We start from the raw sequence: 13,036 nt of genomic DNA, 5'->3' as shown, positions 1-13,036 counted from the left end.
CATATCTCTGCTTTATACACAATCACACTCTGCCATGCACGATCAAAGGCGTTTGATACATCACAAAATACAATACAATAGTTTTCTTTGTTGTATCACCCTGTACAAATTTGTTGATAAAGTTTTATTAATCGGTCTATAATTAGAAACGACAGTTTGATCACCTTTCTTAAAAAAAGGCTTAACGTTTTCTTCTTTCCTACACTGATGGAAATATACTTAATTGTCATTTATGTCATCAACAAAGGTAACCTTGCACGAAATATCATATAAATGCTATCATCTAAGCGTCTCCCAAAATTCACTGAATTGTGTTCTGGTCTGTAAACAATACATACACAACTGTAAGTTTTGATAAATATCCAATTCATGTCTTCTTTGAAAATATAACAGCTTATTTACATATTTCAAAACACCACCTCCGAACATATACAGGTTCGTAAACATTATCCCAGCTCAAGAATTTTTTTTAATACTGTCATCTAGGTGCGTCTCTGTAAAACAAACGGCGTTGTAACCTGATGGTATTCACACAAATAAGAAATATGTTACGTATACTTTGCATTAAAGTGAAATAAATCAGTATTGTCAAGGTTCGGTGGTGGAGGTTTGTTCGATTTGGTTGAGATCTGGAGATCTCGACGGCCAGGGCAAGTCCTTGGTGTTGGCATTATGAAGGTAGTCTACCGTGACACCAGCTGTGTGCGGTGGAGCGTTGTCCTTTTGAAACAGCTCCCTCTGGTTGTCAATAATTGGAAGAAGACGAGGTTGAAGTTTCATGTAGCGATTTGCTGTCACATTTCCCTGGGCAGGGGTTGTAACTCTTGGTCGGCGGGTTCTCGGACGGTCTGAACTGGAATTGAACTGTGTGTATCGGTCCCAAAGGCGGCAAATGATGCTGTGGTGGACGTTGAAGTGGCGTGCAAGATAAGACTGCGATTCCCCTCTTTGGATACGTCCTGTGGTGATGTTCCGATCGGCAGCGCTGAGTCTCGGCTTTTTCGAACTGGAAAAATGTTGACAATTAAATAACAAATTATTGGCTTATACTTGCCTTTTATAGCCACTACCACGAGTTACGAATGCCAGAACTTGCACGTGCATTTTGCTTTACTGTTTTGATGTTTTTAGCAAGTGTGAAAACAATGCCGTTTAAGAAATTGCAACTCGACAATGGCTGCGTTTTGACGCACCGTTTGTCGAGTATCAGGCCACCAACATTTTCCAATAACATATATCAAATTTATATACCGGATTTTTTGTGTAGTCAGGTTCAATGAATTACATACTACCTGTGCGTACTTGAGTCTCACAATTTGCCGAGAACAGCTGCAGTGAATAAAGTACGTTTGAGTTAACGTTAGGCTGATTTTTTGTGTGCACTGATCACCACACTGTGTTAACATCACTCCCCACTGGGTAACATGAATATATGCATAGGCGATCGGGAAGACTGACAATACTCAGATAACTATGAAAATGTTATGTATATTTAACAAAACCTGTCATATACTGAACAACAAAGGTTCCTGTGACACCAATATTTTAGTGTATTTTTCAAACAAGTAAAGTGTTTTTTGTAATATTGTAGTACATGTATTGAATCAAGTCACAAAAACGCAACTGCTACAGAAAAACATGCATTCTATGCAAAAGTTGACTTTTATACAAGCCCCATGCATTTCACTACCGTAGGATGGGTATAAAAACATGTGCATTAACGGGATTCCATATGCATTGTTTAGCATGGTGCTGACAACCACTCAGAAAAACAACAAAATTAAGCAATTATTCAACACGTCTGTCCGAAAATGAGCGTCTGCGAGCTATTGGTATGCTTGAAGCAGGATCGGGTCAACTTGATGTTGCAAGACAGAAACACCATTTGGTGTTCATGGCAACGTTGGCAACAGACGAATGCAGTCAGAGACCATTCTCGGAGTGGCAGGCCACGCGTAACCAATAAACAAATACCTACGAAATCGATTCCAGCAAGCAACAGTGACTGCAAGAAGCATCCCTGGCCTTACGACGAATATCTTCACAGACCGTACGTCGTAACCTAAGATGTGCAGGGATTGTCGCCAGAAGACCCGCCAGGCGTCTCATTTTGACAGGAAACCACCGTCAAGTACGTCTACAGTGGTGCAGACAGCGTCTACGCTGGACGGCCATGCAGTGGGGACAAGTTCTATTTTCTGACTAGTCTCGTTTTCACCTCAGCCACAGCGATGGACGGATTCGTGTGCACTGACGTCGAGGTGAACGTTACGTCAATCATTGTGTCATGGAAGAAGATCGGTTTGGGGACGGCAGCGTTATGGTATGGGGTGGGATTATAGCAAGACAGAGGACCCGTTTGATAGTGGTGGAGGGAAATCTCAATGGACAGCGCTACCACGACGAGATCATCGGCCCTGTTGTTCTACCGTTTTTGCGTCGTCATGGCCCAGGCATTACCTTTCAACATGACAACGCCCGGCCTCATATTGCTCGACTTGTTCAGGGTTCTCTTCAACAAAACAACGTGAATGTCATCCCCTGGAGGGCTCGCTCCCCTGATCTCTCACCAATCGAGCACATGTGGGATGAGATCGATCGGCGCCTTCGACGTCAACCACGTGAACGCTCCAGGAACTTCGAAACATGCTCCAGCAGATATGGACAGATATCCAGCAGGACTTTGTGCGACGCCTGGTCCATTCCATAAGACGAAGATGTGTTGGTTGCATCGCAACCAGAGGTGGACACACACGCTATTGATTTGTAAATTGACATTTTGGCATGTTCATGTTTTTTTTTATATGAAATCACGCATTTTCTGAAGTCAGTATGGCAAATTAAACCATTTGAACACATACAGGAGTCTTTTATCTGTTGCAAACCGGAATTGTTTCAGATTTGGTAAAAAACATAACTTTGCATTCAATCTTATTAAAATGTCACTGGAACTTTTGTTGTTCAGTATATATAGCTAACAAAACCTGTGTCCACCAGAAAACAGTAGGAACGGGATAGAGGGAGGTCTAAGTAGGAATACATATGAAAGCTGGCAGAAAGTAGAGACAATGGTAAGTTTATGTACAATTATAGTACACGACGTAACTATCAATAATCAGGCGCATTAGATAATACTGATAATTACAGAAACATTACATTATTAAATGCTTTGGCAAATTATACATGTCTATCGTTAACGAAAGGCAAGTGTTTCTGTCACTATTAAAATGTCGTCAATGACTTTCATTGATCAATTAATATAGTTTTTTACTTATCCTGCATTACTCCTTAATGCATTCACATCACTGCTTGTCGTAAGTAAGCAGTGAATGCATTAAGTAGTAATGCAGGATAATGTACAAATGTAAAAAATATTTAGATTTTACTAAATTTTTACTTATCCTGCATTACTACTTAATGCATTCACTGCTTACTTACGACAAGCAGTGATGTGAATGCATTAAGGAGTAATGCAGGATAAGTATACAAATGTAAAACATATTTAGATTTTACTAAATTTTCACCAATATTTTGCCTGGTAGAAACTGTTTCGGTAGATAATCGAGACTGATTTCTTTGTGTTGACGTTTTATGTTTCCCTGATTCAGCAGTATCTGGAAAGATAACAAACTTACCTAGGCGCCTACCGCAGAGTGATATCGCGAAGGTGGGGACACTGGTCTATGGATTACAATAAGGGACCCATTTAACGTTAAACTGTTAAAACAGCTGTCACACCAGGGCTGCGTCCTCACGGCGATCCCGCGGCGTCCATGAAAAATGCAGAAAGCCGAGGTTCGTGCAGTAGAGTCGCCTACAGCGCACGGCAACGCGGTGGCATCTCCATTTGACACGATGGGGTCGCCCGGAACGCCATGCGCCTGCGCGCACTTTGAACATACACAAAGTACGCGCCGTTGCTCTGCGTTCTGACATGCGCGCAATAGGAATGCCGTAGGGTCGCCGTAGCAGCGCATTAAGGTCTCTGTGGGCTCGCACCAAGGACGCACATGACGCAGTGGTAGTCGGCGGCGCTTGCACGGAGACCTCACGGAGTCCTTAGTGATGTCACTGCGTCTCTACCGCGTCCTTATGGCGCGTCTACGGCGCTTACACGGACTGCTATTTATTTTACTGCGCTCTCACAGCGACCACACGGAGCTGCCACGGCGATCACTGCGCTCCAACGTCGCTTCTACCGCGTCCATCAGCGTTGGCATGAAGTTTGCAGGGCGTTGCCAGTGCATTGTGAGCCACCCCCCCAAAATGGTATAAATGCATTGAATTTCTCATCTTTGTCACCCTCATTTCACCACGACTGTTGTACGCCAGCAAGCCGGGCTACTCCTTGCCTGTATGCATGTCCAGCAGGCCCAGGATGATGCAGTAGCAGTGAGGTCTGTTACGGTCTTGGCCTTCTTCTGTGGCTTGGTGGAAGGACTGTGTGACGTAGACAAGTTGGATACACTGCTTGCCCGAGAGGTCGGATGTGACTCCTGCCCTGCTTGATGAGTTGACTCCTCCTCTGCTTGATGAGGCGACTCCTCCCCTTCTTGATGAGTTGACTCCTGCCCTGCTTGATGAGGTGACTCCTCTACTGCTTGATGAGGTGACTCCTCTACTGCTTCATGAGGTGACTCCTGCCCTGCTTGATGAGGTGACTCCTCTACTGCTTCATGAGGTGACTCATCCCCTGCTTGATGAGGCGACTCCTCCCCTGCTTGATGAGGCAACTGCTCCCCTGCTTGATGAGATGACTCCTCCCCTGCTTGATGAGGTGACTCCTCTACTGCTTAATGAGGCGACTCCTCCCCTGCTTGATGAGGTGACTCCTGCCCTGCTTGATGAGGTGACTCCTCCCCTGCTTGATGAGGTGACTCCTCCCCTGCTTGATGAGGTGACTCCTCCCCTGCTTGATGAAGCGACTCCACCCCTGCTTGATGAGGTGACTCCTGCCCTGCTTGATGAGATGACTCCTCCCCTGCTTGATGAAGCGACTCCACCCCTGCTTGATGAGGTGACTCCTGCCCTGCTTGATGAGGTGACTCCTCTCCTGCTTGATGAGGTGACTCCTCCCCTGCTTGATGAGGTGACTCCTCCCCTGCTTGATGAGGTGACTCCTCCCCTGCTTGATGAGGTGACTCCTCCTCTGCTTGATGAGGTGACTCCTCCCCTGCTTGATGAGGCGACTCCTCCCCTGCTTGATGAAGCTACTCCTCCCCTGCTTGATGAGGCGACTCCTCCCCTGCTTGATGAGGTGACTCCTGCCCTGCTTGATGAGGTTAATCCTCCCCTGCTTGATGAAGCTACTCCTCCCCTGCTTGATGAGGTGACTCCTCTACTGCTTGATGAGGTGACCCCTCCCCTGCTTGGTGACGTGACCGCTCCCCTGCTTGGTGACGTGACTGATCCCCTGCTTGATGAGGTGACTCATCCCCTGCTTGATGAGGTGACTCCTCCCCTGCTTGATGAGGTGACTCCTCTACTGCTTGATGAGGCGACTCCTCTCCTGCTTGATGAGGTGACTCCTGCCCTGCTTGATGAGGTGACTCCTGCCCTGCTTGATTAGGTGACCCCTCCCCTGCTTGATGAGGTGACTCCACCCCTGCTTGATGAGGTGACTCCTGCCCTGCTTGATGAGGTGACTCCTCTACTACTTCATGAGAGAACTCCTCCCCTGCTTGATGAGGTGACTCCTCCCCTGCTTGATGAGGCGACTCCTCTCCTGCTTGATGAGGTGACTCCTGCCCTGCTTGATGAGGTGACTCCTCTACTGCTTGATGAGGTGACTCCTCCCCTGCTTGATGAGGTGACTCCACCCCTGCTTGATGAGGTGACTCCTGCCCTGCTTGATGAGGTGACTCCTCTACTGCTTCATGAGGTGACTCCTGCCCTGCTTGATGAGGTGACTCCTCTACTGCTTCATGAGATAACTCCTCCCCTGCTTGATGAGATGACTCCTCCCCTGCTTGATGAGGTGACTCCTGCCCTGCTTGATGAGGTGACTCCTCCCCTGCTTGATGAGGTGACTCCTCTCCTGCTTGATGAGGTGACTCCTGCCCTGCTTGATGAGGTGACTCCTGCCCTGCTTGATGAGGTGACTCCTGCCCTGCTTGATGAGGTGACTCCTGCCCTGCTTGATGAGGTGACTCCTGCCCTGCTTGATGAGGTGATGCCTCCCCTGCTTGATGAGGTGACTCCTGCCCTGCTTGATGAGGTGACTCCTGCCCTGCTTGATGAGGTGACTCCTCTACTGCTTCATGAGGTGACTCCTGCCCTGCTTGATGAGGTGACTCCTCTACTGCTTCATGAGGTGACTCCTGGCCTGCTTGATGAGGTGACTCCTGCCCTGCTTGATGAGGTGACTCCTCTACTGCTTCATGAGGTGAATCCTGGCCTGCTTGATGAGGTGACTCCTGGCCTGCTTGATGAGGTGACTCCTGCCCTGCTTGATGAGATGACTTCTCCCCTGCTTGATGAGGTGATGCCTCCCCTGCTTGATGAGGTGATGCCTCTCCTGCTTGATGAGGTGACTCCTGCCCTGCTTGATGAGGTGACTCATGCCCTGCTTGATGAGGTGACTCCACCCCTGCTTGATGAGGTGACTCCTGGCCTGCTTGATGAGGTGACTCCTGCCCTGCTTGATGAGATGACTTCTCCCCTGCTTGATGAGGCGACTGCTCCCCTGCTTGATGAGATGACTTTTCCCCTGCTTGGTGAGATGACTCCTCCCCTGCTTGATGAGATGACTTCTCCCCTGCTTGATGAGATGACTTCTCCCCTGCTTGATGAGGTGACTCCTGCCCTGCTTGATGAGGTGACTCCTGCCCTGCTTGATGAGGTGACTCCTCCCCTGCTTGATGAGGTGACTCCACCCCTGCTTGATGAGGTGACTCCTGCCCTGCTTGATGAGGTGACTCCTCTACTGCTTCATGAGGTGACTCCTGCCCTGCTTGATGAGGTGACTCCTCTACTGCTTCATGAGATAACTCCTCCCCTGCTTGATGAGATGACTCCTCCCCTGCTTGATGAGGTGACTCCTGCCCTGCTTGAAGAGGTGACTCCTTCCCTGCTTGATGAGGTGACTCCTCTCCTGCTTGATGAGGTGACTCCTGCCCTGCTTGATGAGGTGACTCCTGCCCTGCTTGATGAGGTGACTCCTGCCCTGCTTGATGAGGTGACTCCTCTACTGCTTGATGAGGTGACTCCTGCCCTGCTTGATGAGGTGACTCCTGCCCTGCTTGATGAGGTGACTCCTCTACTGCTTGATGAGGTGACTCCTGCCCTGCTTGATGAGGTGATGCCTCCCCTGCTTGATGAGGTGACTCCTCCCCTGCTTGATGAGGTGACTCCTGCCCTGCTTGATGAGGTGACTCCTCTACTGCTTCATGAGGTGACTCCTGCCCTGCTTGATGAGGTGACTCCTCTACTGCTTCATGAGGTTACTCCTGGCCTTCTTGATGAGGTGACTCCTGCCCTGCTTGATGAGGTGACTCCTGCCCTGCTTGATGAGGTGACTCCTCTACTGCTTCATGAGGTGACTCCTTGCCTGCTTGATGAGGTGACTCCTCTACTGCTTCATGAGGTGACTCCTGGCCTGCTTGATGAGGTGACTCCTGCCCTGCTTGATGAGGTGACTCCTCTACTGCTTCATGAGGTGAATCCTGGCCTGCTTGATGAGGTGACTCCTGGCCTGCTTGATGAGGTTACTCCTGCCCTGCTTGATGAGATGACTTCTCCCCTGCTTGATGAGGTGATGCCTCCCCTGCTTGATGAGGTGATGCCTCTCCTGCTTGATGAGGTGACTCCTGCCCTGCTTGATGAGGTGACTCCACCCCTGCTTGATGAGGTGACTCCTGGCCTGCTTGATGAGGTGACTCCTGCCCTGCTTGATGAGATGACTTCTCCCCTGCTTGATGAGGCGACTGCTCCCCTGCTTGATGAGATGACTTTTCCCCTGCTTGGTGAGATGACTCCTCCCCTGCTTGATGAGATGACTTCTCCCCTGCTTGATGAGATGACTTCTCCCCTGCTTGGTGAGATGACTTCTCCCCTGCTTGATGAGGCGACTGCTCCCCTGCTTGATGAGATGACTTCTCCCCTGCTTGGTGAGATGACTTCTCCTCTGATTGATGAGATGACTCCTCCCCTGCTTGATTAGGTGACTGCTCCCCAGCTTGATGAGGCGACTGCTCCCCTGCTTGATGAGATGACTTCTCCCCTGCTTGGTGAGATGACTTCTCCCCTGCTTGATGAGATGACTCCTCCCCTGCTTGATTAGGTGACTGCTCCCCAGCTTGATGAGGCGACTGCTCCCCTGCTTGATGAGATGACTTCTCCCCTGCTTGGTGAGATGACTTCTCCCCTGCTTGGTGAGATGACTTCTCCCCTGCTTGATGAGATGACTTCTCCCCTGCTTGGTGAGATGACTTCTATTCTGATTGATGAGATGACTCCTCCCCTGCTTGATGAGGCGACTGCTCCCCTGCTTGATGAGATGACTTTTCCCCTGCTTGATGAGATGACTCCTCCCCTGCTTGATTAGGTGACTGCTCCCCAGCTTGATGAGGCGACTCCCCTCGCCGGCCATGATGTTTATTACGTGGACGTAAATAACAACCGATGATGGTGTTTGTATACACTTCGCGCACGCAATACGAACGTTTTTGGCACGCCGTCAGCGCAGTGTACAGGCCGTGGACGTGACAGTGACAACTCCTAGCACGCCGTGACAGTGACAACTCCTAGCACGCCGTGAGCACTCTGTGAGAGCGCAGTCAATCGCCAATTAGAACTCCGTTGGAACGCGGTAGTACGCCACGGGCGCTCCGTAGATACGCCTCAGTCGCAGTAACGACGCCGTGACATCTCCATTTTGTGAAAATTTTCAATAAAAGTGCAACGTTTTTCAGAATTTTCCTGCGATCGCATGGCGGTCTGAGAAATTTCACAACGCCGTGCCAACTCAGTGGAAACGCGGTAAAGTGTGACAGAGGTTTAAACTGTGGTGTATTATTGTATTCTGTGGTATGTTCATGTAATGCAGTAAGGTGACCTCGCTATGTTTATAAACCGGAGACTCTTGTTTATCCACAGCAGGTGTAATAACTCAAGGATTACTCAATCGTAAAAGGGTTGAATTATGTAGCCAGTAAAAAGAGTAGAATTTATACCAGTTATTATCTACAAAGCAATTACATCATAAGCCCCGTTTATGGCCGATTCCCAGTACAACTGTAGGTACAAATAGATAAACCTGACAACTGGAATAGAATATGGACAAAAGCAAAATACATTAATATGCTATTAGCTACAATAGTAGTTTACTGTTGCGTGCCTTGCAAACATGATCATGTAATTTTGGTGTTCAGAATGTTTTAGAAATATATTTGTGTGCAATGTATGTACGTTTCCTGGTCTCATCACCATGACTGAAAGTTGACGTCGGCGTTTGAACAACACTCATTCACTTACTTCTTCTCTCTTTCATTTTATCGTTTATTCGCAGTATGTGAAGCATATGTTTGATTTAAACATATTTTATTCAGATTGAAATGGATTGGGAACAAGTTATCCAACTTAGGACTCCCTCTCCATGGTATTTACAAAGCTTGTACAGTAAATCATATACAAGGAAAACAGAAAAGAAGATGAGTGTAAAGATAACAAGAAATGTACAAAAGAGAGAGACTAGTATATGTACATTAAAGTGTTACCCAAATCTCTTTGTATGACTTATAAACATTTGCACTGCTTTAAAGATGTGTTGATTTTCGATAATGGACAAACATTCATTTCCGTTTAACATCAAATTTAAATCTAATTTAGCATTTTTGTTCACGGCGTTCTGTAAAATGTCCCGAATTATTATTAACATAGTTTTTCTTTGGTGAACGTACAATGGACACTTTAATAAATAATGATATGCGTTTTCACATGGATCACCACATTGACATATTGGATCACATTTTACCTCTATTCTGTATAAATCATAATTTAACTGGCTTTTCATGTATCTTAATCGAGTATGATAAATATTCAACTTTCTAACATCTGAAGCATATGTTGACGTGTAAGGTCTGAGCAGATACATGTACGGCAATGTTACACAGCCACTCTTCAAGGTTTTATAAAGCGAATTATATTATTTAAAATGATGAATTCGTGAATGCTTTATGCGTAGTATATTTCATAAAGAAACAAAATATGTTTCAAACAGTGGGTCTATATGGTAGATATAATAGCAATTGGTGACCGTGTTGAATATCCTGTGACTGACATTTCTTTGTCACGGGTGGCCCAGGCGTCTAAGACTTTGTGGTGTTGTCGCTAACCTTGTCTTATTTTTGTTTGTTTGTTTGTTTGTTTAACGTCGCACTCAGGCATATTCAAGATATTCAAGACAATACCGCGATTGATATCATGAGCATCGACCTACGTTATTGTGATACAATGACATGCATCCCATTCCATGGATATATTTTGATATTATAATCCAAACTGTATTGGCGTTTGAATTTTTGGTTAACTATTTACAACATACATGTACATTCATTCTACAATAATAAAGGTCCAAGCAAGATATTTTTGGTAGGGGCTGGGACTTTTTGAAAATATTATCAGTTCCCTAAAATGCTCGAAAAACAAACAAACATAAAACGTCAACGCCAGAGAATAATCAGTCTCTATTATCTTCCGAAACAGATTCCATTGGGCGTAAATGGCAAACACGTGGTGAAAAGTATATGAATGGATCACCGAAAGTCATTGATGACAACAGGTATTCACGAAAAGTGAGTGAGTGAGTGAGTTGGGTTTAACGCCGGCAAACACGTGGTGAAAAATATATGAATGGATCACCGAAAGTCATTGATGACAACAGGTATTCACGAAAAGTGAGTGAGTGAGTGAGTTGGGTTTAACGCCGCTTTTAACAGTATTCCAGTTATATCGCGGCGTGTCAGCTTAATGTGGGAGAAAATCCCGAACTGATGCAGGTCTCAAACGTTTACCACTTCGGTGAAACCCACGAGCACGGGTATGGTGCTGACAAACCTAGAAACATAATTGGGGCGAACCGGGATTCGAACCCACAATCATAGGTTTCTGGCGTGCCCAAGGGACGCAATTCTGCACAGGTTCACGAAAAGACTAAGCACCCGACACTCAAAAAACAATCGAAGAACGGAGAAAAAGATATGTCACTATGTTTTTAGGCACTTACTGAAAAGTATGCCCCAACTTAAAATCCCTTTCCCTACGCAAATATAACAATAAATGAAATTGGAAGCTTGAAATATAGAAAGTAAGCGCGGGTTGATGAGTGATTATTAAACTAGGCATGTAGTGTGCACGGACGTGTATCACGTTGTTCGCATTAAAATGAAGTAACTGATGGGTGAGACTATTGTGTGGATAATACCAAGTTTACCAGGTAGACATATATGGGTTATAAATTACCGACTCATTCGGACTGATTTTCCAGCCGATATACATACGAAGCGATGAAGACTGGAATGGGGATGGGCGAAGTCTCAATTCGTATGTATTACACAGTTCGTCCTTTTGCATAAGCATTGAGATCATGCACAGCGACGACAGCTATTTCGGAGTTTTGTTTTTGTCATCGGATGTAGAATTATCACAGGTAAGGCAACCTATATGAACAGAGTATGGAATCTGTGTACTGGTTTCATCCGTCCGTCCGTTCGTCCCTCCCTCCCCCATCATTGATTGATTGATTGATTGATTGAATCGGTGCGGTCGAGTAGCCTAGTGGTTAAAGGTTTGCTCGTCACGCCGAAGACCCGACATGGGTTCAATGTTTGAAGCCCATTTCTGGTGTCCCCCGCCGTGATCGTGCTTGAATTTTGCTAAAAGCGGCGTAAAACCATACTCACTCACTCATTTATTTGTGCATTTATTAAAGCATTGATGCTAAAAGTGTTCGTTGGGTTTGGCTAATTTTTATTAGCTAACATGCATTACAGAACGTTCACAATTTGCGGGAATATTGTATTATTAATTATACGCGAGTGTGTTTGAGACAGATTCAAAACACATTTCAGCAGTATTTCAGTGTTTGTTATTTTACGTTATATGCATGGCAACAGAAAGGCCATTCGTATAGATAAGGCTGTCATTGTGATATTATGTTTTTAAAAATTTGGTATGTTGTTATTCAGATTTGATATTTCTTAATATCGTTGATTGCATTAATGTGGCACAATACAACATACATATATATATGAAAAGGAAACTTATAACAAGCTACATTCAACTCTATGTCAACCTCCCGAGTCAAGGGAGTTAATTGACTACAAAAGTCCTTGCCGAACTAGGCTGGTATTATTGAGTTACATTTTGGCTGGACTAACGAGTCTTTGCATAGTCCAATCCAAATCGCGCAACTAAATCTAAATCCGGTTCGTAAACTGTTATGCAGATTTCGGTCGAATGCAGGATTTGCAAAGCACGTGCACCGCCCTCTCGTTGTCAACAGATATCGATTTACCTAATCTTTTCATGTTTTTAATTAAGGTGATCGCGTGATTTGATGCACTTCGCGATGTAAGACCCGTTTTATCACAATATAGATTTTTATTATCGAGAAGATCGTCTTGACTGGGCGCCGCCATTTTGTTTGAAACAAATGCAAGTGATACGTTAGGTGGAATCTAATTGGTACATAGCAGAGGCATATCAGGGACATAACTCGTAATAGCCACTGGTGGCTCTACGATCGAGCCCAGGAATTCCAGCCTAGTTCGGCAAGGGTGGAAACTGAACTTTTGTAGTCAGTTAATCCCCTTGCCTCGGGAAGATGCTCTTTGACTGGCAACAAATACAATACCACATTGGTCATGGCACTTTGCACATTTAGTATCGAATTCACAATTAATTCAAAAACAGTCAAAGATATAGAGGAAAGCAAATTGATAAACGAATAGAAGACAGTGGTGCTTCTTTCATTCTTCAACTGGCGCAGAATTAAGAAGTATTACGGATGCAGGAGCAGGAAGAGGTGCAGGAGCAG

Source organism: Haliotis rufescens, unplaced genomic scaffold, assembly GCF_023055435.1.
Source record: "Haliotis rufescens isolate VD_foot unplaced genomic scaffold, xgHalRufe1.0.p SCAF_2, whole genome shotgun sequence".
Lineage (NCBI taxonomy): Eukaryota > Metazoa > Mollusca > Gastropoda > Lepetellida > Haliotidae > Haliotis > Haliotis rufescens.
Note: the sequence above shows the minus strand (reverse complement) of the source record.